Here is a 27,210-nt window from a genome sequence, read left to right as displayed (position 1 = left end):
CAGGTTTTTATTGAAATCTGTGGATGCTGCCAACACATAGTATTAAAATAAACCCAGATATTTGACAGTCAAAAAGCCCATCCCTCTTTATTTTTTGATAGACTACTAGGGCAAGAAAGACAAAATCTTAAGTGTTGAAGGAAAAATGAGAAAGAGGTGGAACAACACCTTCGGTTGTCTTTGTTGAACTGGTAGAGTAAAATTTGCAAGGCAGGTAAGATGATTAGGCATGAAGTCAATTACTAGGCATGAAATAGTAGGTCCATTTAAAAGACACCTCAAGAGAGGCCATCACTTTCATAGATACATATCTTGACAGCATGAGTGGAAAAATGCATGGAGTTAACATGTAAAAAGAAAAAGAATCTGATGCACATAGTAGGAAAGAATCAAGCACATTATCTTAGAGATTCAAATCCCTGGGAAGGTGCAATGCAAAAAGATATGGCTAGTAGTAAGGTGCATCTGAAATTGCATCTGAGTATGATATGGCAGGATGTGGAAATGTTCATGCTGAATCATCTTGTCACAGAACAGAGAGGGTAACAGGCCAGACATCTGTAACCTGATTTTTGTTTAAGCACTGCTCTGAGAACTTCCACTGGTTTTAGGTTGATGCAACAGCTATTTGCATGGAGATGAATCATGGTGTATATGGGGACTGCAATGAAGTATGATGTTTCCTTTTTGTGGTCAGGAAGATGTGATCCTCAGAAGGATGAGAGGCTGGGAGAAGGTTATGGCTGAGCTGCTCCTATCATCAGGAAACTAGGGAGATGGAGGAAAAATAAAACTGATGTGCAGTGCTGGGAAGACAGCTGTGAAGGGTCAGATTTGCTGTTCTGGTGAGTGATTGATGGTGGGGATCTATCTTGTAGTGACTGCTACTCCAAAACTTCTGTTCATATATCCTTAATTTTTTGAAATTGGTGGTGGCAGCAGCAGCAGCCGGCCTGGGTAAAATAAGCAGAGTGGCTATTTGATCTTTGGCTGCTTCCTGACTACTCTGGGTAATAGTTTACTTTGCTTAGTTCTTACAGAAGATTGTAATTAAATTATATGCACTGACTTTTTAAGAAGGATTAGAGTCTTGATGCAAGGCCATGACAGAAACTTACTCCGTATAATAAATGATAGCCCTTCTGGAGCTTCTTCCTTGCCAGCAGTAGACACAAAATATCCTCACAGAACTTAACAGAATCCTCCCCATATCAGATTCCTTAACAGGCTTTGTTCTTTAGTACTGTGTGTAATAAATTCAGTCTCCATCCCTTCTATGTTACTGCTTTTCCTAACCTCCCCTTCCTTTCCATTTCTATTTCTTCTTGAAATTGCTGGGTTAGAGAACATCCTTAGAGATTATATTTGTGTAGCATTCATGATACAGCAGCAGTGTTTCAAAAATAGCTAACGGCAATGAGAATCATTCCTGTGGCAAATGTGAAACTGCAAACACCAGCAAGGAGTGTAGGAGAGGGATGACTTTGAATTATCTGATGAAGTGGATCTTACGTGCAATAATTGTGAATAAAACTCGGAAAAGGTTAGACTGAATAGCACGGAGAGGAAAAAAACCCACTGTTAGCAGCAGTGAAGTCTGCTAGGTTCTGGAATTGTCTCCTGAGGAACTGCTCCAGTCACTTTAAAGTGTACTGAACAGAGCCCTAAAGAATATACTGTTTTGTACTCGTCTCCAGGGAGACAGGCTAAGTGTAATCTAACAGGCCATTTTTATCTCTTCCTTATGTGTCTCTAGCAGCTCTAGCCATGCGCTTCATTACTTCGCTAGCTGAGTTCACAGAGTGCTATCAGCAATCAGCATTTCTCCTGCCAATCTGTGGGTTTAAGCACTCTGTTCACCGTCCTGCTCCCTCTTTTCTGAGGAGCAGAAATGTGAGGAAGGAGGGAGGGACGGGACAGGGAAGCTGCTGAGTTGAAGGCTCATGGTTAGTATGCTGTGCAGACAGACAAATCAATCGGCCCCTGCCCAGGCATCTTAATCAGAAGCGTGTGGTTCACTGCAGTGGTTAAGTGCTACCGTGCTGCTGATGGCATCTTCTTCAGAGACAGTATTGATTGCTCTTCTCTCTCTTCTGAGCAGAGATTCCAACTGTGTAGACAGCACCGGGTAGAGAGCTGGTGGAGAAGTGGCCTCTTACAGCTCTACAGGATTAGGATCGACGGTTTAATTTCCCGGGGGGCAGGCAAACTGTCACTCTAATTCAGCCAGACTAGCGTGGGAAAGAGGAAGGAGGTGACTGATTGAAAGGTCCATTGATTATCCGAATAAGCCTGGTGTAAGGCCAAAGATGATGCAGTGCAAGAACCATGCAAACTGAGGCAAGTGAGCATGTGTTTAGGTAATCTCTTTTGAGGGAAAACCACTTTCAGAATGAAATGGAAGTGTGTTTCAGAGAGACCTTTTCTTGGACTGGAAGAGAAACCCAGAGCTGGATGATGTTGAGGTGGGGATGTCATAATGCTCTTGCAATGCTAAAGTACCAGTGTGTTACCAAAAAAAATCAACCATACCATACCAAACCAACCAACCAACCAGCCAAACAAACAAAAACACATAAAAAAAAACAAGCAAAACTCCAAAAAACAACCCAAACACATGAACCAGAACATGCAAACAAACATATATGATATTCAGTGTGGGAGTATCTTCTGGTGACTGCATGTTTGACTGTATGTGCAAACATCTACTTATGTGTACTTCATTTTTGAAATACAAGTGTGCTATAACGAAGTGTGTGAAGCAGTGTTGACAGTGTATTTTCAAGAAAGGAGGAAATGCAATGTGACCACACATGCCATTATGCTGTTATGAGAAATTTCTTTAGACATTAAGTAAAGCCAAAACTTGCTTGTACAAAAACATTATATGCTGATAAGAAATGAAGTCTGCTCAATTACCTGTCTAATTTGGGCTATCCAATGTGTCTTCGACATCAGTATCCAGACTGCAAATCTTCTGGGAAGCAGATAGTATAGTCTTCACTGCTGTGTTTCATTGTATGTTATCATCAAAGATGAAGACCGCAAGGGGGGCTTTATAGTTTCTGTTTTGAAGAGACTGCCCATGAACGCACTAATTAGTTGCCAGCTCTATGCAGATTTAGACCTGAGTTCTTGTTGCCAGTCACATTGCTGTGCTGAGACTGACCTTGTTATAATGTAGAAATCTCTCCCTGGTTTGTTTAGTTGTGAAATACTTGTTGTTTTCCTTTGGTAGCTATTGAGAGAGTTAGTTAGCCAGCTACATCTTTCCTGGGAATAGGAATTTTACCCAACATAGATCCCCAAAAATGCAGCTGGTGCTTCTAAACCTGTACCCCCCACAAAGAAACCAGCATGGTGTGTCATGTAATATAAAAACAGGAGAGGCTAGGGTTTTAATTGGCAGACGGATGCAGTAAGTCACATTTATCAATGATTATCATGATGCAAGAGAATTGGGAAGGCTAGCTAGCAAGTACTCAAGTGAGCAGAACACTGGCTGCCTCTTCACCAAACAGATTTGGTTCAGATTGAAGACATATCAGGAAATCTATATTTATCAAAACTACAGATAATTCTACACAACTAAATTGTACCCATGTTCATTAAAACACTTCCACAAAGATACTGCTGATTTGCACTCATGTGAAGAGCAGCAATGTGTTAACTGTGGATGTATGTGTGAATATGTAAGGGAAAGGGAGTGCTATTTTCTTCACATTTATCGCTTTGTTAGCTTTTGTTTCATCCTCCACACCCGTAAATCAGCTGCCAGCCCTTGCTTTCATTGCTGGGTCCCTGTTGCCTCTGCAATGGCTAGCATGCACGTCTGTGGGAGATCTCAGAGTATAAAATGCTGAGCTTGTCCTACCTAAATAACTTCTTGTTGAAGCTCTTGCTGTTTTAATGCATGTGCAGAACAGTGAGGAAGCTGAAAAACAGAACTGCTTTTTGATAACTGATTGACTCTGATAAATGTGACTCCAAAGCACAGCTCTTAGAGAATCCCAGTACTGGCAGGAACACTGTTAGAATAAACAGGTGGGAGTGGGGGAAGCTAGGGGAAGAAGCCCTTATCCCATCCTGTTTAGCTGAAGCTGCAGTGCATGATGATATAAAAAATTAGAATTGTTCAGTAGTGGTCAAGCATGGTAATATATTAATTCACATGAGCTTAGTGAGAGGAGACATGATTGACCATTTTTCATAAGACTCTTTTAACCTCTAGGTGAAAAACAGCCTTTTAACAATTTGTTTCACTTAGCATCTTTATGGCCAGCATCTCTTTTTAGTGAAGCCTTTTCCAAACATATATCTGTGATTCAGCCTCAGCATTAGTTCCAGACCTCAGCATAACCACGTTGTTCGGAATGAAGAGTTGCAGGTAGCTGTACCCAGCAACAAAATTAAACTAAACCAGGGAACAGTATGTGGAACAGGGAACAGCTTTTGAATACTGTCCAGACATATGATGTTGATACTAAAGCACATTATTGCTGAGTGCTGATAGGTTTAAAGTATGTTTTTTTTTTTTCTTTCTTTCTTTTTTTTTTTTTTTTTTTTTTTTTTCTGTGTGTGTGTTCTGTTTTGTTTCTAAGTCTATACCATGTTGACAAGATGTGTGTAGTTTGAGAAGTCAAATGCTCTCTGAAATTAGAGATGGGAAAGCCCACCATAAGAGTTCTGTCTTTTCTGTACTGTTGTGACCTACCCTACAGGCCCTAAGGTGCTTTTGGAGTCTTGTCATCCAGTAGTTGTGGAAAGGAAATTGTCACATCAGCCTGGGTCTGACTGCGAGCTTGACAGGGCTTTGTGTTGATGCATCCCACTGCTCATGCATCATGTTCATCACTCTCACTGCATCGTAGCTCTCACACTCATGAAGTGGGGCTGCTGCCGGGTAAGCTAGTCAGTCTTTCTTGTCACATACTGGCAGAGTAAAGTACGGCTCATATCACAGAAAGGTCTAGGGGAGAGACCAGAGAAAGTCTGCGGATAATTTGCTAGGAGTGTTGAATTAACCCAGCAAAACTCACCCAAGTCAGCCCAATAGTTTGTGCTAGACTAAGCATTTCAGCATTCAGAGACTAAACAGTTGTAACTCTTGGAAAAGAAACACATTACTGCAAGTTTTCCTGCAAGCAGAGTCTGTAGGGTATTACAACATGTCAGTCCATCTAAAGGTGGTGAATATTTTAGTTACAGCTCAGGTTGCAGCCAGTGGGCTTGCCAGCAGGGCTGGACCTGACCTGAAGGGTGAGAGGCTTGTCCCTTCTCCAGTGCTGTTGCAGGGCAGCACGTGTATTCCATGAGTGTCGGTCACTGCAGGGCAGTGGTGCTGTCCTGCTGTCAGTGGGCTCTGCTGGGGCAAGGTGGATCAGGCTGCTGGGCTTGGAAAGGTGAAAATGCTCCAGGCTCTTGACACCAGACTCAGGAATTTACTTGTTTCTAGCTCAGAGGAAGTAGCTTTCTGGAGTGTATAGAGGTTAAGCACAGTCTGATGTTTTATTCATCTGTGTATTCAGGGAGGAATAAAATGTGGTAAGTGTTGAGCTATACAAATGAGTGGACTGTAGGGTGATGGCTCTGCTGTGATCTTGTCTAGCATGCCCTGCAAGACTGCAAGACAAGCTAATCTCCATGAAACTGAATCTTTGTAGAGCTGTGAGGATGAACTAAGTGTGTTTTGCAATGCACCGAGAAACAAAATCTAGGTATTTTTTTATCTCATTGTTCTTAACCTGTGGAATTTGGGACAAAGCTAGCTATCTCTGCACTACAATACTCTTCAGTCAGTTCTAACCTCATTTCTTTTCTTCTTTCTTCCTTTTTTTTTTTTTTCTCCCTCTTTTTTTTTTTTCCCCTGAACTGCTGGAGCTCAATTACACAGCAGGATTTGGCCCTTATTTGCCTGAAGCTGACAGGAAAATGAACATCTGATGAAGTCTGAATCAGTGTAAATGCATAGTGAAAAATAGGTTCTTTCTGTGGACAAGGTGGAAATAAGCGCCAGCCCTGCTGCAGAACATTTTTGTAAGCCAAGGAGTTTTCAGTGTGTTACAATGTGACCTCCCATTCCCCCTCATTATATTCCTCTTATTAACCCTGATCTAACTGTTATTGATAGCTCCATTATTCTGCTTGGGACAGCAGCGATGGTCTCACTGACCTTGCCCTGGGTGATCAGAAACTCATTTAATGCTCAGCATACTCTTTGCAAAAGTATGCTGAGGGAAAAGTATATTCAGCATGAGAAGCAGGCACGTGGTTTTTGCAAGGATCTCTTCTGGCACTATTAATTATCTCAAGAAGTGGACTGTGTTCCACTAAATATATCGAAAACTTGACTGAATACCTCTTTAGTCTTAGAGATAAAGGTTGTTATAAGAACAAGAGAAGAAGAATTGTTAATCCGTGATGCTGCATGGTGTTAATTGTGGGAAAATGGTCCAGGAAAGCATAACTAAAGGCAAAACCAGTGGTGTAAGATAATGCTTGCTTGCATGGTTCTCTCTTTCTAGACAGTCTATCTTTTTGGTACTGTCATTAGCTGCTTTCTAAACACTCACTGTTACAGAGAATAAAATTTCACCTTACACCCACAAACTTTGTTTAGTCAGTTATTGGTGGACAGGCAGCACTTCTGTTTTATAGAGTTACGTAATCCTGAGATCTCACTGTGCCAGGATCCTGAGCACTTGAATGGAGAATAGGTAATCCTCCTTGAGAAAAGGAACGAGCACTGTGACTGTGTAGTGCTTCCCTGAGGACTGGAGTTTTATAATACCACTCAGGTGCCACTGAGGCTCAGATTTCTGCATGTGATGTTGGGACAGTTAGGCTATAAGAAACATTTCTGTAAGTTTCATATTGATTCCTCCCTGCTTATATGGTCATATTTAGTTTTTAGGAATTTATAACGTATCTTTTTGTAATGGGAATGGGTTAAAAAATCCTTTTCTCTAGTAATTATTTTCTTCTTCTATATTCCTCAGTTTGGGCAATGGAAGTAGTCAGCTTGTTGATTAATCACAGGTTTTAATTTCCAGTTTCTGTTCCCTTGCATGTAGCTCCACTGCTTGCATTGCATGTACCATGCAGGAATATCTAATTGCTTTAAAATGAGATCACTGATGGAATTAAAGTGAGTGCACATTCCATCTGCTCCCACAAGCAAGTGGCTTGGTTTAGAAAAATTATATTTTAAAAATCTACTTTCATGATCAAACTGCACTTCTTAATCTTAACAGTGATAACATGTTTGGTGCGCCTCCTACTTGGAGGCAAGAGCTTTTCTCAAAGCACTGGCTAAATTGCGTATGGACAAATGAAGAACTCAGCACGTTTTTGTTTCATTGATACTTCATGTCATAACTCCTCGTGTCAGTAGCAGAAAATGTATTAACAGTAAGTCACAGGAGGGTGCAAATTAGCATTTGGTGAAAATGACAGGACCTTTTTTTTTTTTTTTTTTTTTTTTTTTTTTTTTTTTTAAATAAAAAACATGTCCAAATAGTCTCTCCAAAATGTAAGTGTATATCATAGTGAAAACCTCTGACGTTCATTTACCCTGGCTAAAGAACCAGCAGGTCTATGCAAGATGGATCACTGCTAGAACCAGACCCCATGGAAGTGCTTTTTAATGAATTTCGTATTCTTTTGGTTTTGCTTTTGTATTGACATTCAGGTTCATTCCACTGGCTCCTTATGTTTTTTGTCATTGATGCTGTTCTTTCTCGCTTTCTTGCAGAATCTACATTGTAAGAGGTTAGCAGCTACCAAATAACTGAGGGTAGAAGCTTAAAAATGTATTCCTCTTAGCATTAACATTTCTCCCTGTGGCCTTTCCGGCATTCCTGTTCTAGGATTAATTGGAGACAGACATAGCCAGATTTAGGAAACCATATTTATACAGACAAAATATAACAGCTGGGCACAGCTCAGTAAGTGCTGTCGCTGTTTATGTTGGGGCTGAATTTGTCTTTGAAAATTCTGCTAATAAGTAAGCAAGGAAAGGATGGTTATCCTACAAAAAAGTAGGAATAAATTCAGACATGAATGATCTGTTTGTCTTTTGGAAAAATTGAAAAGACCTGAATATGGTTTTCTGTAGGTATTAATAAGGCTGAGCAGTTAGAACATCACAGTAGGAAAGGAAAGAAATGTGAGGAGAAGAAATATGAATGCAGACATCCTTGTAGACGAGAAATTGATCAATTATTTAATCTATGATCCCACCTGCTTCTACCTAGCTCTGTATCCTTCCTTCTTCATGAAAATAATTTGGCTCATTGGCTGCCAGATTATATCAGAACTTCCCTATGTCTGACCTGTCAAAGGGTTTTGCTGGAAACCTCATTTTATCCAGTGGCCTCTTCTATTAAGTCTATCCTAAAATATTACTAATATCATTTTTCTCTGGAGTATCATGGCACTTTAATTCTGATCTTAGATAAATCCCCCAACAGTTGTGGAACCTTATAAAGCCTTCAAGGTTATGTTTTCTCTTTTGTGGATAAAGAGCTTCCAGGAAGTGAGGCTCTTGCTTCTAAAACAATTCATTAATTTATTGTTTTTGCGGCCAAGCTAGTGCCTTTTCTGGAGAACTCAGTGTTCTGTGCTGACATTTGTTTGCATAGGGTGATTCTAAGGTTAACATGCTGGCTTGTAGGGTCAAAATCCCTAGTCTGGATATCCCCCCGTCTGAATCTAACTTAGTTCACCTTGCTATCTTCCATAAAGTTTTCCAAGTATTTTAGGAACAGCACTGTATTGTTGCTACCTGAGTTCAATGGCATAGTTGACTGACATACCTGAATGAAAGCAGAGCTGCCATAAGTGTGTGTTTTTTGGGGGGGATGACAACTGCAGCCATGTGTCAGGTCTCCTGACTGTGCAGCTAGGAAAACCTTGAAGCTATGAGAATGAAGTTTTGAACTGCATAAGGCACTGTGATCACTTGTCCTCTTGTTAGCTCACTATTACCTCTTCAATGACTATCTCTGGGAAGAGGTGGCAGTTTTGAACTTTGAAGTGTCTTATGAATTATTGATTTCTTCATTACCTAAAACAAGGTAGTGTGAATTTCAGTAAGGTTCAGAATTCATTATCTTCCATTTGATGCTTGCAATAAAGTTGAATATTAATCTATCAATTCTTTTTTCTTCCCTTTCCTCCTCCTGGTCATCTTCCTCCTCTCTGATCTCTGTAGGCTGCTTCAGAATTGTACTGCCCACATAATTTTCCAGTCACCTGTCTGTTCACCCTCCATGCTATATTTATTCAATTACATTTACAGCCCATTAAATTAAGCTCAAGGTACAATAGCTGACCTTTAAGAGCTTATAAGGCCATAGCTATACCAAGTTAATCAATCTGAGTTTGTGTAAACTCCCTATTGTGCTCATTGTCAGGATTTTTTGGGTGAACTTTCACCACATTCAAAGTATCAGCCAGTAGCATATATACCCTTCCCTCAGCTAAAGTCACTTGTCAGTCTCAACCACTATCATTACCTCTAAACCTGAAGGCTCTTTTGGATGAATGTTTGAAACACTCATCATGTTAGGGTTACAAGTCCTAAGACACCAAGTCCCAAGTCCCTTAGTGTCATGACCACGTGTCTCTTAAATACTTCCAGGGATGGGAACTTTACCACTTCCTCAGACAGCCTGTTGCAGTGCTTGGCCGCTGTCTCTCTGAAGAAACTCTTCCTAATATCCAATCTAAACCTTCCTTGGTGCATCTTGAGGCCATTTCTGTGTGTCCTATCACTTGTCACCTGAGAAAAGGGACTGTTGCCCCTTTCTCATAGAAAGGGCTGTAGTCTCCTTTCAGGTAGTTATAGAGACTGATGAGAAATGAGAGCATTAGACATGCTAACCTTAGAAGGAATGCAGAGTTCCTATTACAGAGAAGCAGTCTGGTTCCTATATACATGTAAGTATTCACATATATTCCTAAGTATATCATGCTTCGAGGCTCTGACAGGACAAAAAGGTGATAAAAATGAAATCTAGATCTGTGTCCTGAGGGTTGTTTCAAATCTAAGCATGAGTTAGGAACTGGATTTAAATGCAGAATATGTTGTCCCTATACAGATAGTGCCACTTGTGAAGCTAAGAGTACTGAGATGAAATCTGCTGTTGCTTTGACTAACCACCATAATGATTACCAAAGGAACTAATTATTTTGTAGCTCTTTCCCAGGACTGACATACAATTACTTTGTCTCTCTGCACCAGAAATCTGGAATGTTTCTGCAGTGAATCTGTGACACTGTTTTGAGTGCAATGGAATCATTTTATGATTGCCTAAATCGTTTTACTTAGGCTGATGAAACTCAGAATCAGATCTCAGGACCCATGCTGTTCTGGTTTGGCCATTTAAGGGCATGAACCTAGAAGCAGAAGAGAAGGGGGGAAAAAAGGAAAATACTGGAAAAAAAAAAAAAAAACACAAAAAAACTTTCTCAGATAAAATCTATACCTACTAGAATGGTTCATTTTCTAAGAAGATGAATATTAATGTATTTGTCTTTTCAGGTCTTCTGTGGTTCCTCAGGTGTCCCTGAACTCCTCTCCTTGTTCTTTATTGTAGTGGTAACTAACTGAGGGAGCATAGAGGTTTTAAGCAGTTTGATTTGCTAACATTTATCTAAATTATTATTATTTTTTTTTTACCTTTCAGGAACCCTGGACATTTCTGGATTTCTGGCATTGGGTATCATCTTACTTTACCATGTGACTAGAGAAAAAAGGAGCAGAAGCTAAGTATGTCAAAGGAAATCACTGAAATATTACAAAGATAGTGAAGAATGAACATACGGAACCACCTTCATCAGGTATATAAAGTGCATGTGTAGTCTAAACATTCCTTCTTGAAACCCCGCTTACTATGAACCACTGTTGGTGTGTGTGAACAGTGCAGAGACTCTAAGCCCAAGAGCCTCCAAGTGCCTGGAAAATTATCATTAGAACTTTCAAGTTGCTAAAATAAGTTCCTGCTGAGCATGAAAGCTGTGGTTTGTCAAACACTTATTGGCTAAATGAGGAGAAGTTTTCACAAGGTTCATAAAGACCACCTCTCTGATTGCAAAAGAAACCCCTTGGCTTCCCTGCCAAACTGCAGTGCCTGATTCAAAGCAGGAAGGTAATAATACATTTCAGAGAAAAGAATGCCTCAATAATATTTTAATACAACCAAATATTTTCCTGTGGATATATTCTCAGAAACAGCTGAATGGTTCCAGTCAACTTCTTTTTCTTTGTTAAACAGTAGTAACAGTGATCAGCCTGGCAGATACCTGGCACAGAAACTTAAATTCAGACTGTGTAAGTGCTGTGGCATTGTAGCCTCTAAGATTGCCAAAGAATTTTCATTATAATGACAGGCAGCACTGTCAACTTGGTCTGTAATTAATCCGGTTTATACAGTGCAGCCTGCTATTTCAGGAAAGAAATGTAGATGTTCATTTGTTCACAGAAGGGCTATACGTCATTTTCTCTATTCCGTGAGAACAGCTGGAGTTTTGCCTGGGTAAGGATTGCATTATTAAATTGACAGCATAGAATAGAAATAGGAGGGTGGCCTTTTTCAAGGGAAGCTTCAGAAGCTGTGGAATCACAGTCCAGTAATTTAAGTGTTCTGTCTTTGTGAAACTCTGCATTAAATTTTCTTCAAATTAAGAATTTCATTAAAAGACAAAGGAGTCGTGTCTTGGGTGAGCTTTTAGGAAGGGTGTTGCCTTGAATCCACCCATAATGCTGGAGATAAGGAGTACTCACAGATTTCTTTGGCCAGGAAGGATCATTCAGTCTAGCTTTTTGTATACCATGGACCAGTTAGATTCACACAGTTTTTCTTGCACTTTGACTGAAACATATCTTCTCAAAAAATAGTTCATCAAGAAATTGGCAATATTTCTTTGGGTATTTTTTTTTTTTTTTTATGCACACTGTTTAAAATTGCTCCCTATTTTGTTAATTTTAGTTTGATTTTAATTTTTTAATTTCCAGCAATTGCTTTTTTTTTTTTTTTTTTTTTTGATCAGATTGAATGAGTCTTATTGGAACATACTGTCTTCCTAAAAGGAATCTCTGTGAAACAATCAAATTATTCATATTATTCCAGTGATTAAATTGGTTAATATGTTTAGTTTCATTAAAAATATTGCTGAAAACACTTTTTTCCTGGTTCTGTACTCATTTTTGTAATTCTTCTCTGTGTCCTTACCTGCTAAGGGAAGTCCATCTTCAGCTTCTGTTCAAATTATTGTGAGACAAGGGAGAAGTATTGTTGCATTAAATAGGAAATAAAGATGACAACTTTGTTTAGACAAAGAAGGACACTATACCAGAATGTTTAAGCCTGAATTATACTTAGTGTTTCAGTGGGAAAAAAAAAGAAAATCACTGTAATCTGTACATTTTAAGGAATAGCTGTGGGTGGAGCATACATTTCTTCTGTATAGTAGCAATCTACCAACCAAAGCATTTTGAGTGTCTTGCACTTGAATGTACCAAATGTGATTTAGAGATACTATTGGGCAAGCTTTTCAGCATTGTGTTGAAAAAGATAAAATAGTGTCCTCTTTCTGCAGAGGAGAAAAGAGGCAAAGACAAAGTGACATTAGGAAGTTGGCATCAGTCAGAGGAAAAACTGAACCCCGAAGCCTCCAAATGCAGTTTCTTGGGTTCCCTAGTTGATGCCCACTAAGAATTAACCTGTCATACATTTGACAAATGCCACCTGGCATTTTTTTTCTTGGAAAATTGTTACTTTGTGTTAAATGTAGAATTATCACATCAGTTGTGAGATCTTCTTGTATAAGTGAGAAAAGGTGCAAAATTGCCACAATTCTATTCATCGTAATTTCAAGTTTAAACCTTATTACTTTTCTTAGTATGAGTCTGTTCTTGGATGTAGGTGTAATTGATCATTAATGCAAGACACACTGCTGTTAGACAGAAAGGCAGTTCATCTCATGTTAGCTTCTTTATTTCAAAGGCATAAAATACTTCAAGTAAGATGAAAATGAGGTGTTTAAAAATCCCACACTGTGAATCACTGATCATTGCCATACTTTTTCCATTTCCAAGGGTGAAGGATATTATTTATTTTTAAGAACGTTCAAAGATTTCAGCTGTGATGAAATAGCCACCTTGTGCTTTGAAAAGAAACCTGGGACAGCTGATGTTCCATCATGTCTTAAAGGCACTGAGATGGCAAGTCAGAAGACCAGTAATTAGTGTTTATGCATGCAGCAGGGAGCCAGATAAGAGAGGAATAGCAGCCGATGAGAAAACAGTGATTTAAGAAACTATCCAGATTAACTGAATTGTTGATACTATGATGATAGCATATAGGTAGAGTGATCTGATCAGACACAGCAGGGATGTTCACATGTCACAGAATTGATACCAATGAAGATGAGCCTTCTGCAATTATAAAATATGTGCTCAACAGGTTTTAGTGTAGTGAAGTGTATTGTAACAATAGTTTCTGGCTATAAGATTCCCCAAAGCATTCTATAAACTGACGAATCTGTGCAAGGTATGTAGTCAAATGTATTGTTCGCATTTTGGAGATGAAGAAATGGAAGTACGGGGTTAAATTATCCCAAATCACAAAAGAATTTATGGGATAGAAATTTTTCACCTACACTACTTGTAAAATGTGCTAGAGAAATGAAATTGTTTCCTTTCCCCAAGGAGCAGCAGTTGAACTGTTCCTAAACCAAACCAAACCAAATAAACAAACAGAAATGTTAATTGATTACCAACTGATTAACCTGCAGATGGAATTGAAATCTTGCTTGATGTGGTTACCAGGAATTACCAGAGACTTCTGTCTTTCATTCTAATCTGCATGAATTCAAATTATTCAAACTAACTTTAAGGTATTTTTCAGAAAATTCAAACGGGCAGAAGTTTTAAGGACTTTAGAAAGCCCTGTGGAAACACATTCTTAATTTATACATTTAAAACCAGACAAGTGCTGTGGCTTTGAGTTCGCTGTTGTTGCTCCTATGGCTTTGTGGATAGGCTTGGTACTGTGACAGAGTGAGGGAAACTGTTTCAATGGGAGCCTTGATCTGGAGAGGTTTTTGGTAGGTGAATTCTTTCTGGAAATCTCTAGGTATATGACAAGGACTCCCTATCTTAATTTCCCTATATAGTGCTCTCTAATATTCAAAGATACAATGAGACTATTTGCTGGACTTGATTATCACAGTGCTTTTAGTAGGTAATTAAGTTACTTATAGCATGGATCCAAACGAGCAAATGGTACAAGTCATTGGTAGTTTTCAGGCTGCAAATCTTTCTATTTAAAAAAAAAAAAAGAAAAAGAAGTAATTGAATCAAGCTTTTCAGACAAAAGCGTCATTTTTTTGTGAGATACTGAGTTGTTTTTTTTTATGTCAAGAAATATAAAATGAAGTTTTATGCACCAAATAGAATTTTAATTAAAAAGTACTTGTCATCTTGTTTCAGTGGAAACAGCTGCTTCATTTCTTTTGTTTAAACAATTAAAAACCTCACAAACCAACAACAAAAGTGCTCAAATAAATCTGTCTTCTACATACAAATGTCTATATGAAGTTAAAAGTTTCATTTAGTTTTATCAAGCACATGCAAATGAAGCACTTTTTTTTTTTTTTTTTTTTTTTTTTCCTGAATTGAACAGTCTATGTAGCATGAAAACCCTTCTGCATCTTATGCTACCTTTCTGAAAGATCCGGTGATCTTGGAGAAGGGAAAGTCAGGTTTTGGGGGTATACATTCAGCTCATTTTGAAGCTTGTTGCGCAGGCTTGGACAAATCACTTTCATTTCTTGCTCTTCAACTCCCCAAACACAGGAGGGAAATAAATGCTTCCTTCCCTCAAGCAAAAGCTGAGAGGCTCAGGTGGAAACTACTAGAGAAGGGCAAAGCACTGTGTAATATTATTAGCCTCGTTAATCCAGGTCAGCCCATTTGTTTCTCACAAAGACTGCAACTGAACTGAATTTTCTCTGTTCTGCTATTTGTATTTCCTCAGTATTCTCCATCCTGTCTCCAAATGGAGCAATTTTAGCTGTTGCTAAAGGGTTTAAAACTCTTGATTTGCAGCAATAACTCTCACCAAGATGCATTATGGGCACTGAAGTGATTATCTTGAACAGGCAGAAAAAGGAACGCTAACTGGCAATTGCATTCCAGTGTCTGCCCCTCAGCCTAGCACCTGCTTTACACACTCACAGCTCCATCGTGGAGAGCTTTATGCATTAGTAAGGGCCATTCAAGCATTTAATGGAGCTCTTCATATTGAAACAGCTTTGTTTGCTCCCATCTATCTTTTAGGCTTCTTTGCTGAAGACAAGTCCTTTGAAAGGATTCAGTTTTGTTATGACTCCATTCAGTGAGCCCTTCCTTGCTGCCCTGAGTAGCTTTGCTGCCCTTCACCTGCCTGCAGATGGAAAAGGTACGCAATAAAGCAAAACTGTAGCTTTTTTTTTTTTTTTTTTTTTTTCTAATCTCCCAACAAGACATTAAGAAAGTCCATGTAGTTGTTGCATATACTACAGTGTTGTTGTAAAGGTTTCTTTGATAAACTGTAAAGGGGCTCAAAGAATTTTAGAAGTCCGTGCATTTTTTTCTGTGTATCGTTCCTAGAAGTTTAGACCTTATTTATACCTACATACACACTCCAATATTAAATATAACCAATTATTATTATTATTTTTGATAGACTTTTGAAACTCTCAAAAATGCAGCCCCTAAGCATGGAGAATAAGATTGTTCAGAAAATCCTAGGAAATGCATTAGTTTAGAATTAAAGCAGAATCACAAAGCAAATAAAACGTTGGTAAGAACAATGGCAGTGGTGCATTCAAATGAAGCATAAGCCATTTAATTGAAAAAGGTAAAATGAAAGCACTGTTTATTGAAAATCCACATGTAAATTCACCTCTTTTCAGTCTTAAAAAAAAAAAAAGAGAAAAAAACAAATTTGTTTAGACTGTATGATTAAATTATGAACTTAATCCTGTTGTAGGGGGAAAAAGGAAATAAATCCTTAATAAGACAGAAGGAACCAGTTGATTACGTAAAGAAGCAACTTAACATTTCAAGACCTAGAGATTACAGTCCATCTGGGTGTATAAGTCCCAATGGTAAGGTCCCATGGATTAAAAATTTACTTTTTGTTCAAGGCTATGAATGTTTTTCTCCTGAGTTTTAGCCTTGGAATTTATTTCAACCTAGCAAATTAACAATTCATGTTTATTTTTCACTAGTTAGCTTCTGAACAGTACATGTCTATGAGTCCTGGCTACACCATATTGTCTCTCTGTTGTGATACACAGAACTATTTTGGTCTTCCAAACCATTGATATTAGTTTTTGAAGACTCCATTCTGATCCTTTTGAAATTGGCTTAATGCTGTTAGGGCTTACATTAAGTTTGAGGACACATCCTGTTAAATATGTAAAAGTAAATTGCCTGCGTATTTCTTTCATTTTAGACTTGACTCTTATTTCTTTAAAATATTACAGGCAGTCAAACTGTGTATTCAATAGTTCCATATGTGTAGGGATAAGGGTGGAGGATATAGCTTCATTCTGAATCTTCCAGTCAAGGAAGTTCAGAACTTGACTAGCATTCTCCAATTCCATGTTTTTGTTTGTTTGTTTTTGTTTTTTGCATCCCCTCCTGTTGTCCAAAGTCTGCCCTAAATGGGAGCAAGACATCCTCTCCAAAACACTATGAATACATTTATTGATGTGAAATTACTGTGTAATAAGTGCAGTTTGACTTTGTCATTGTTGAATGGTACTAATATATGTAATTCAGACATGGTATTTAATTTTGAAAATCTGTATTTCCTTGCACTTCTTATTGAATTAGGAGTACTTTTTATTAATTTAAAAACAAGTGCCAAAGCAGATATATGGGCCAATAATAGTCTATTAACTTTTGCAACAATATTATAGCTTTCCAACTGGACTGAAATTAAATTAATATTTAAAACACCAAGCAAATGATAGATTATGGTGATAGGCCATTTTTTCCCCCTTAATACAGCGTTTACAAAGTCTGTGATGTTACTCAGGGGATGAATTTGGTGGAAAAAGCCAGATCTTTCTCTGGTATAAATCAGCCTGACACCTCTAGTGGCAAATAAAAGCAAGTTTTACTATACCATCTTTTATGGAAATAACCAAGGAAATAGTGTGGAGGTGGAAAAAAATATCTGTTTTAATGGAATTTAAAGTCTTTAAAAGCATGTCATGAACCCATTTTGTGTTTGAAATAGTTGAACAATTTACTGGCAGCAGCTACTTGTCTCAGGTACTTGTGGTAGCCAACTCCTGGTTAAAGCCTTATCAAAAAGCCTGTGGTAAATTGTATAGTTTCTCTCCATTTGAACAGTTTTTCACATTTGGATCTAACTGCAGTCCATAAAACCCATAGGTAACATGGAAACATTTTTTCTGTTAATCTAGGGCCAGTTTTAGCTTTAAGGATACAAATGGAGGCTTCCAATTACTGCATAAATTCATTTTTACATTCCGCTTCCTGTAGTCACTCATCTCTACTAATTACTTAAGACTTCAGGGGGGCCACAATGTTTGCTAGCAGTGTTTATGATCACCTGCAGTAAACATGGGCTTGAAATTACACTCTGGGAGACCAGATCTGCCTGGAAATATGAAAGCTTTGTTTAATTCTATAGCTTTGACTGTCTCAAATTCATAACAAGAGTTGGGCTATGCTTCTGATTGACTGTGATTCATGTTCTGCCAGATGGGTAGAAGCCATCATTTGCCAAGAGAAGCACAACATGTTTGAAATACAGAAAATCACTCCAAACCTGTAAGTCAGAGTACTTTTGACTGTAAAATAGACAGGTCTGTATCTGAGACTTAGTCAGCTGTTTCACTTTGGGTTATCTGTTTAGATCGATGTAATGTTTGGATGGATCAAACGGATCATTTCCATTTGAGTATTGTCAAGGAAATGTTTAGATTGACTCTAAGAGATTATTCTGTTTGTTGGCTTGAAATGGTATCTCTGAGAAGGAATCTGTGCGTGTGCACAGGCCAGGAAAGAGATTCCCCTATGTTACATTTGGCTGGTATTGCTTGTTCTATAGTACATAGAAGCTGTTGCTTTCTCTGGTTGTGAAACCAAGGAACTAAATTATTCACAAGATTGAAAGATTGAAAATTATACCTTTCACATTGTCTTTTCAGTTGCCTAGACTTCACCTGGAGAATGAAACTTGAACTCACTGTTGTCCAATATATTTTTACAAAACTGTGAAAAATAGTTAAATAGATAATAAAAATAGATAATGTACCTGGCTCATATTTGTGCCTCTCTTCAAGCTTTTCCTACACTGTAAATTCTTCTGCACTGCTTGTTCAGCAGCGGCCTTTCTTCATAATGGAGTTTTGGCAAAGAAATTGTATCAAGTTAACATACAGTAAAAAACACATATCAAGCAAAAAACAACAAACAAAACTGGTTTCTTTGCATTTCTGTTTATGAGTCAAAATCAGATAATAAAGAAGTCTGTTCTTCAAACCAATGAGGCCATTCAGTAACTTAGAAGGCAGCTTTTGGATATATCTATACACAATCTCTCCCTTGTGGAGTTTTGCATGAAAGCGTTTGTCATTTCAGTTCACATAATTATACATCAATGAAATATGAAAATGCCAACAGTTTTTCCCTATTTTCTTGGCACTGCAGCTGATTCACAGGGTACTGCTTTCCTTCAATGTCATTATTAGGAGAAAAGAAGTGCGAGAAATGAAGTAGAACTTCAGCATTCAGATTTTGGATGTTGAATTTTCCAAGTTTCTCAGAAAGGCTATTTAAGTTAAGAGGATTTATGACAATGCTGAATTCTAAACACATAACTCTGCATTTTTTCCCTTTTGGTCTATCCGTGATTCTACTGGGGTTCAGCCAACATAATGTATTTTAGAGATTTCCAGAAAAGCCACATGGATGATCATTCCTGGCACATGAAAATGACAGTAGAGACTCTGCTATCCTGAAGAGCCAGGAGACTGCAAATTGACTGGGATGTTGCATTTTTTCATAATCTCTCACACTGGAACAACTACCACCATAAATACCATCTCTCCTCTTTGTACTTCTGTCAGGGAAACACACAGGCAGCACGAACAACACTAGAATTTACGTTGTGTGTACGTGAAATGCTTAGATGGGATGCAGCATCCAAGGTAGAGGTTCCTGCCCTCTCATTTCTTTATCACATTTTTATTCATGATGATTTCTTTTCTGAATGCCTGACTAGACTTCTGCTCTCTGTACAGCAGGGCTTGGGTAGTGGTTGGAGCACAATCTTTACCCCCGTAAGTCCTGGTCTCCACCCGATAGGATACTCCATGGCTTTCCAAACTGTGTGGAACAATTGGAGCAGATTTAGGTTTCATTTGAACTTGTTTACTGGCTCATCCTGTGGAGAAGCTGAGTAGCATTTTTTTTTTTTTTTTTTTTTTGTCAGGGAGATGTAAAGTAAGTGCTATGATTAAAAGAGAGGGATTGTTCAGAGGTACTTCCAAGTGTCTGGGAGAGGTGGCAGCTACTTTGAACGGATTTGGGCCTCAACATTTTTTTTTTTTTTCCAATACTACTGAACATTGTTGCCATGTGGCTTTGATGGTGCTTAATGAAGAAAGCAGTGATTTTCTCCAGGACCAAGCAGCTGCCAGTTTTTCTAGTTTAATACACATTCATCTTTGCTATATTCAGAGGAACAGGTAATGAAAATCACCATATTAGTTATGAGCTGTCTTGAGCGAAGAATTTCAATTACTGTCTTAGAGTGTCAGCTTACTGCAGAGAAGGGATACAGCATGACACATCAGAATAGCAAACTTGTGACAGATCCATTTTAATTGCCTTTCTTATCTTTACTTAACCTCTAGCATTGTAATAAAAAGGAGAAGGGAAGAGAGGATCTAACCTTCCTTTCTTAAAGACAATAGTGGAGGGTAAAGAAGAGGTTGGAAAGGCAACCAGCAGTTATTAACCTATGAAACAACACTGTCAGGGAGTTCCTCCGCTGAGACTGGCTGGTGTGTGTTCCCTGTCCTGATCAAAACAGTTTCCACATAATCATCTGATCAGATATTCTTGCTGCTAGCCACTGCATTATTCATCAGATGAAGAGGACCAGCTGGTGATCTTTTGTCATAAACAAGGTTTTGAACAAGGTAGTAATATAAGCTTTGCCAGTGATTCCCTATACTCATATAGGAGTGTGTTTAGGTTGCTGCCTCTAAAGCAGTAAGGTTTGTTTTTTGTCCTCGGTCTGTCCTCCAACTTTTCATCTTCTCTGATCCAGAATTATCTTTACTGAGGTAAGGGAAATGTTTTGTTTGTTCAGTGAGGTTATTACCAGGCTTGCTACCTACCCAGCTTGATTCTGTACAGCTCTGTTTCACTGCACAAGTATCTTTCCTATCAAGTATCTTTTGGGCAATGACACAAGTTCTGAACTCTTCAGTACTCACGATCAATGCCATACTGAATATACAGTGATAGGCTTTATTGGTGAATGCTAGAAAACAGGATAAGTCCAGGTGTAAGTGTTAGAAAAATCAGTAAATCATTGTTTGGGAATAATTTTTGCCTTTGCAATAAAAATGACTTTAAAAGTAATAAGACTTCTATAACATATCAGAATTATAATTACTGTGTCAAAAGGATGTCCTAATCACCTCTAATCCATCCCATGTCTACAAAGTATAATTTGAATTTTAGGTGCTGATTCTTGCCATCTGTGCTGTGGGCAGAGCAAGATCAGCCTACTGTTGTATTTTAAAATGACTGAAGGGTGCAAAGTAAACAGTATAAAAGATGAAAAAGCAGCCTGGAACTTTGAATGGGCTCTTGGGATCTGACTCATGATTTCTACTTGACAGTAGCCTTTTATGTTAGTCTAAATATGTGACATAAATATTCATGAACAATCCTGATGAAACATGCAACACAATCTTTCAGCTGTGTTTGTAGATTCTTCACCTGATTCCTTAAAGATGCTACTGGTATGCTGTTCACTTAAGTTATTTTATTCATTATGATGGTGTGGATGTAATGTTTCAGGATATAATCAAGAATTTTTTATTATTATGCACCTGTACTTGCCTCCTAAATATCATTCTTTAAAGCCTTAGAGAATTTCTAGAGGTTTTTAAAAAGCACTAGATTTTTACGCACATGAAAAATTATTAATTTATTAACAAAGGTTGGATTTGATAACACTACTTTATGTTTCATGGGAACGTCCTGAGACTTTTTGGTAATTACTTCAAATTTCTCATTTTTCCAGTGAGACAGGAGATTTAACAGACATTCAGTCCTAAAAGGGAGTTCTTTTCTCTGATGACCAAGGTTTTCTTTTCCAAGTAACGTGTGCAGCTTATTGTGCTGTGCTTCCTTGATTTCCCACTTGGTCTCTGTTGCAAAGTTCTTCCTGTGCCTATGTTGCCAAAATGGTACTGTACCTTAAAACACTTTATTATGGACAAGGAGGCTGTCTGTGCTGGATAAATTCCAATTCAGGATTCTGTCTGTTTGATCTCTATTATGAGCTCATCTTTCCCTGTGCTGAATCCCCCCAAATAACAAGATCAGTTATTGAGCTTCCTATGAGTTGCAAAATCTCCTGTACGCTCGTGCTCTTTTTGTAGCTTCTACGTTTCATTTTGCCTGGAATCCATGTTTCTGTATTAGAATTTCATAAATGGCCTCCTGTGCTTGAGATAACTGAAGCTGCTAAGACATATCAAATGATTCAAGGATCACTCATTGTCAGGCACAGGATATGTTGATTTATTTTATTTTTGTGTTGCTTGCCAGTATAGCACACACAACCACACAACTATTTGGGTATTTTGCAGTTTTCTGAAATTCTGGGGAATTTAAGCTCTTGTTTCCTTCATCCAGTTGACTCTAACCCCTGGAACATGCAGTCTTCAGTATTGTGTCTGAACAGAGAATTTGGTATCCTCAAAGTTATGTATCTCAGTCCTTTGACTTCAGTTTTGCTATAAAAACTTTAACTTGAAACTCCCACTACCTATGCACTTTGTCAAATGCAATTTCACTGTCCTTTTAATGAATTGTACGACAGTGCTATTAAGATTACTAAAGCTATGTATGGAAGTGTTGATTAACCAAGCCTGAGACTTACCTAGTTGCTGAAATCGTTCCTTGTGTTCATATTGAAACTTGAACTTTCTTTGAACTTTTCAGTAATTAGGATATATTTCCACTTTTGAGAAGTAAGGCTCAACACAGTTTCCAGGTTTAGTTAAAGAGAATCCAAAACACCTATTTCCAGTTGGCTGTCCCCTGGTTAAATTTCAAGTCAACCCACATAGCGTAGTTTTGACAAAAATAAAAGCAGGGAGGGGATGCGGGAGGAGAGAAAAAGGCTATATCTTTTATTTTCCTTGAAAATGTCACATTAAATTACCAAGTAATAAGGTTCTGCTCTGTATTCTTCACTGATGTACAGAAAACTACCATGTACTTGTCTGCATGATTAAAGTTGGAACAAAGGTGTAGGCTACAGGTCACACAAGAACCAGGTACTTAACTGTTCAACATATTGTTAACTCCTTGACTATTTTTGATCCACAAGGCAGAAATGGAATTCAGTCCAAATGAATGATAAATTATGTGTAAAAATGCAAGTCTGTGTTAGTATTTAGTATGACATTTGTGGCTATCCACTACAGAAAAATATATCCCTGTATTTCTGTCCAAAGATTTGAAGTGTGAAATTACTCTGAATAATGATGGCATCGCCCTAAGAGATCTCCTCTCAGAGTGTACTCAAAATCAGTTTACCTGGCTTCTGAGATGACTCATTAATGCGCTTTGATGGTATGCACAAGGAATTAAGATTATATGGTTCATTTAGTGATGGCAATTGAAAGGCAAAGAATGGGAAGAGTAGGAGAAAAGAGTATTGTGTATTAGAAATACAGCTGTACTTTATTTGAGGATTACTTTCCTGGGGGGGAGAGGTGAAACAACTCTGTGCTGAGACTTGAACTTTAAATCAACACAATTACCAAGCTGCTTTGGCAGGTACAGTCTGTACATCTTTTAAAAAGACTTAAATGGGCATACTGGTGTCCTGAAAATCAACTCAGGCAGTTTATTTCATAGACTGGAGACTCTGAAGTAGAACATATGAAGGAGATTATGGCAGATTTAAATGAACAGCTTGATTTACAGGGTAGTGGGAATAACAGAAGAACAAAGATCAAGTCACAGAAGTAAGCTGAAACAGACAATGTGAGTGTGCAGCTTTTATGGAACCTGAAGAAAGATGAGTTTGGATCCATTTTAACACATTTGGCATAGAGCATTCTGCCAACTTCCCCTCAGTCACCTGTGATCCTCAGAAGGTGACAAACCAACAGGAGCACCTCGGTCATAACTGTGGGATTACAACCATGAAGGTGAGGCTTTAGCAAATCTTGATGGGAATGGCATCCTATTACAGAAAACAAAGAAGGAAACAAACTGGCAAACTGGAACTGTCCTTGTCAGCCACTGGGAGAAGCTGTAGCTCTGAGGCCACCTCCCTTGCTCCTCACCACAGCACACAAGGCATCAGGCAGCAGTCCAGACCATCAGGAAGTCCATGACTAGGAGACAGGTCCAAGGTCAAGCTGGAAATGCAAATTGGGATCAAGCCTAGTGAAAGGAATGGGAGGTGGATACAGTCCTTGACTGTGAGAACAATGAAGGTGGCTGCAGTCCTGGTCTGACAGAGCAGCCATGACCTTGTAATATAGTGATGTGCCATGTTTACACCATTAATTTAGCATTAACTGCTTTGCATTTAACATTAATCTCCAGATTGCCTGTTTGCTTTGTGCTGTTTTGGCTCCCACCACGACTCTGTCATTGGAGAAATGAAGTGATTAATGACATTTAAATTAATTAAATCAATTAATTAAATTAATCGATTAAAATTAATTAAGATGATTGGTGAAATTAATTCCAGTAGCTCAGATCCCACTGCCTGCTTTACCTTTGTGTCCTTGCTACTGGGACATGTTGTGGTGACTGCCTGGTGGGCACCAAGAGGAAATCTCCTGAGGCACAGATCTACTGCATTAATCGCCAGAAGGCTGCAGAAGCCTCAAGAACCTCTGACGTGTGATTTGTTTAGTTTCCACTAAACAAGTGATTTGACAAGTGATTTGACAAGGTTTTGACAAGTGATTTGTTTAGTTTCTACTTCTCTACCCTGTTCCCCACTTATCAGAATTAGGAATGGTTAAAGAGGCTCTGGTTTTACTTTTTTTGAGGACTGATGGTTATCACCAAGAGATTGTTAGTATCTCTTTTTGTGTTGACATCCTGGTAAGATCTCTGGGACCTAATCAGAGCAGCTTGCATTTTTAACTGAGTTTCTGTTTAGACTGTAAGTGGTTCTTTTGGCATCAGCACAACTATAAGAATATTTAATAAATTCATATAATTAACAGTACAAATGTAAGGAAAACTCCTCCTAAGATATGCCATAGAGTGGCTGCTAAAAACCCAAGCACTTGACTGACACCAAATAATAACATAACAAAAGGAGCATATTTTATAGAATCATTTAACTTGTAAGGTGGATTAAAAGCATTTTGGAATTGCATCATCCCTGGCAATCCCACAGAATTTTTCTTAGAAAAAGGTTTCTTGATAATTCTGTTGACACACAGGTGAGGAATCTTCATAATAAAATGGTTTCTTAATATAAAGGGCTCCAAATTTGTACAGAAGATATTAAAAGGTAAAGGTCATCAGATTTTTTTCTGCTGAAACTTTGTTGATTTTTTTCAGATTATAAGACACTTGTTTGAACAGTTTACATAGTCCTAATTACTGTTACTTGTGTGTATACCCTAACAGTTTGCTCATTAAGTATTTTATGCCTATAGTAAGTTACAATCTCAATAGTTAAGAACAGGAGAAAAAGAGTTGCTGAAGGCAAGAAATAGAGCTAAAAGTCAATAATGTTCTGTCTACACTGCTAGGTAAGGGAAGTTCTAAGAGGCTACAAGTGCAGATTGTAAATGGGCAAATGAAGACTATATATGGATCTAGGCTATATTTTCTGAAGCACACGAGGACTAATGTAGTCAAATATACTGCTAGTACATGAACACCCTAGGACATACGGCATCTCTCCAATTCATCTCCAAGGCAATGATTTGAAGAGGGAATGGTCTGAAGCCAAACTTCATTATGCCTTTAGAGACTTCTGTTTTATAATGTAGCTGTAGCTGATGATCACATACAGGATTTATGAATGAAGAAGTAATCTCAGATCTTCTAAGTGCTAGTCCAGAGTCCTGATCTTTTCTTTCATAGAAAGTTTTTCTTGTTTTTAGGTTCTTTTAGTCAGTGTTCAAGTCTGTGTCTTACAAGCCTGTTAAATTTCAAAGTACAAGGTAAATACATTCCAAGCAAGTTCTTAAAGCACATAGCTCAAAACTACAGAATTAAGGAGTTACTTGTTGCTAAGGCATATACATGTACAGTATTCATATAGCATCATAGACAAGCCTGGAAAACATCAAGGGACTAAGCAGAATACAGGAGTTGCCAAAAACAAGAAACCAAATAAAGCAGAAGAAAGGATGGCGTATCCTGGAGAGGGCTGATTACTGAATCTGTAAGGAGAAACAGCATAACTTTGTCAAATAACACAGTTTGAGAAGAAGTTAAGGGCACTGAAAGGAGATGGATGATGTTTCCCTGGAGACCTCTGGAGCAATTAGAGAAAGGAGAGGATTGGGAAATTTATTTACAGATAAAAGACAGTAAGAAGGCCTAAGGCTTTGATTGTAGGATTAATTACTTGGATATTGATTTAGGTAACAAGTATGCAAAAGCCAAGGAGAATGTATTTGAAAAAATACTTCTAAGGGTTGTTGCCTTAAAGAAATACATCAAAAACTATGTAATCTGAGGCAATTGGGGGTTGCTAAAATCGTGAAATAGATGACAAGATAATACCCAGTATTTTCCCACAATCTTTATTTCTTACAGGTCTCAACAAAACTTCCTGTGGTGAAAAACAGATTTGCCATTTTTGCTTGCATCCACAGTCCTGTATTCTTGTACTCTTAAGTAGTAGCTTGAAATAAATAGAACCATTGGAACTCAGTGAATGAAACATTATTTAATCCTCAGTTTTTACTTATACACTAGCCAAATTCCTTTTCATTTGTGCAAGAGTAAGGACAGAACAAAGCCCTAAAGTTTTGGCAGTACTATTTGTTAAATACAGACTTAACCTCCATGTTTGTACTGCAGTGATGCTTAAATTTCTGTTAACTACAAAGAGAGGAAGAAAGTGGTGGATGCTTGTTTTTATTCAGTCTCTGCAATTAAGCAAAAACTAAACACAGAAGATCTAAGACATCTGGAAAGAGGTGAGGTAATGACTGGACATGTTCTGTGGTGTCTGAAGCAGCAATGCAGGGGATTATTGGTAAGAGCAAACTAACAGCTGCAAAAGAGAGGTCTTTTAAGAGCCAAACCAATCAACTCTGGGGCAAGAGAGAAGGAAAATATTTGAAGGGATAACCAGGATGAATATTATGAAGATGAAGAGTGAAGTTTCATGCTGTCTAAAGTGAAGATGGACCCAGCCATCTTATTTGAAGCAGAGGCAACACTTGGTAAATAATGACAGCATAGCTTTCTCATCTCACATGCAAACAAGCAAACAAAACAACAACAAAAGCTGCTCAAAACAGCTTTTCTGTACAACCCGTACTTCCAGGTGAGAGTTTACGTACTGGCATTCTCATTGGTCTACTCTTAGCATTATTGAACTCTATCTTGCGGCTACCTGTATAGCCAACAAAACCTGCTCTGCAGGTGTTTTATATGGGTATTGCCCCTCTTTCTATCAGTTAAATGCTTTTTCTGTTGGGGTGGAGTTTATCATTTACCAGTAATGACATTTCATTCTTGTCTTCACTTCCTTGCTTTCAGAGGGAAGCCAGCCATTACTATTTATGTTTTTCTTGTGTTTTACCTGATTTACAAATAATTGCCTCTTGTGGAGTATAATTTAGTCTGAAGGCAATGAAAAATCCCTTTATCCTTTTAGAATCTCAAGGGACAAACTGTAAAGGACCAGATCATTGGCGATA

The sequence above is a fragment of the Netta rufina genome, assembly GCF_964035555.1.
Source record: "Netta rufina genome assembly, chromosome: 5".
In the NCBI taxonomy this organism is placed as follows: Eukaryota; Metazoa; Chordata; class Aves; order Anseriformes; family Anatidae; genus Netta; species Netta rufina.
The sequence above is the reverse complement of the archived record's forward strand: the minus strand, read 5'-3'. Positions refer to the sequence as shown.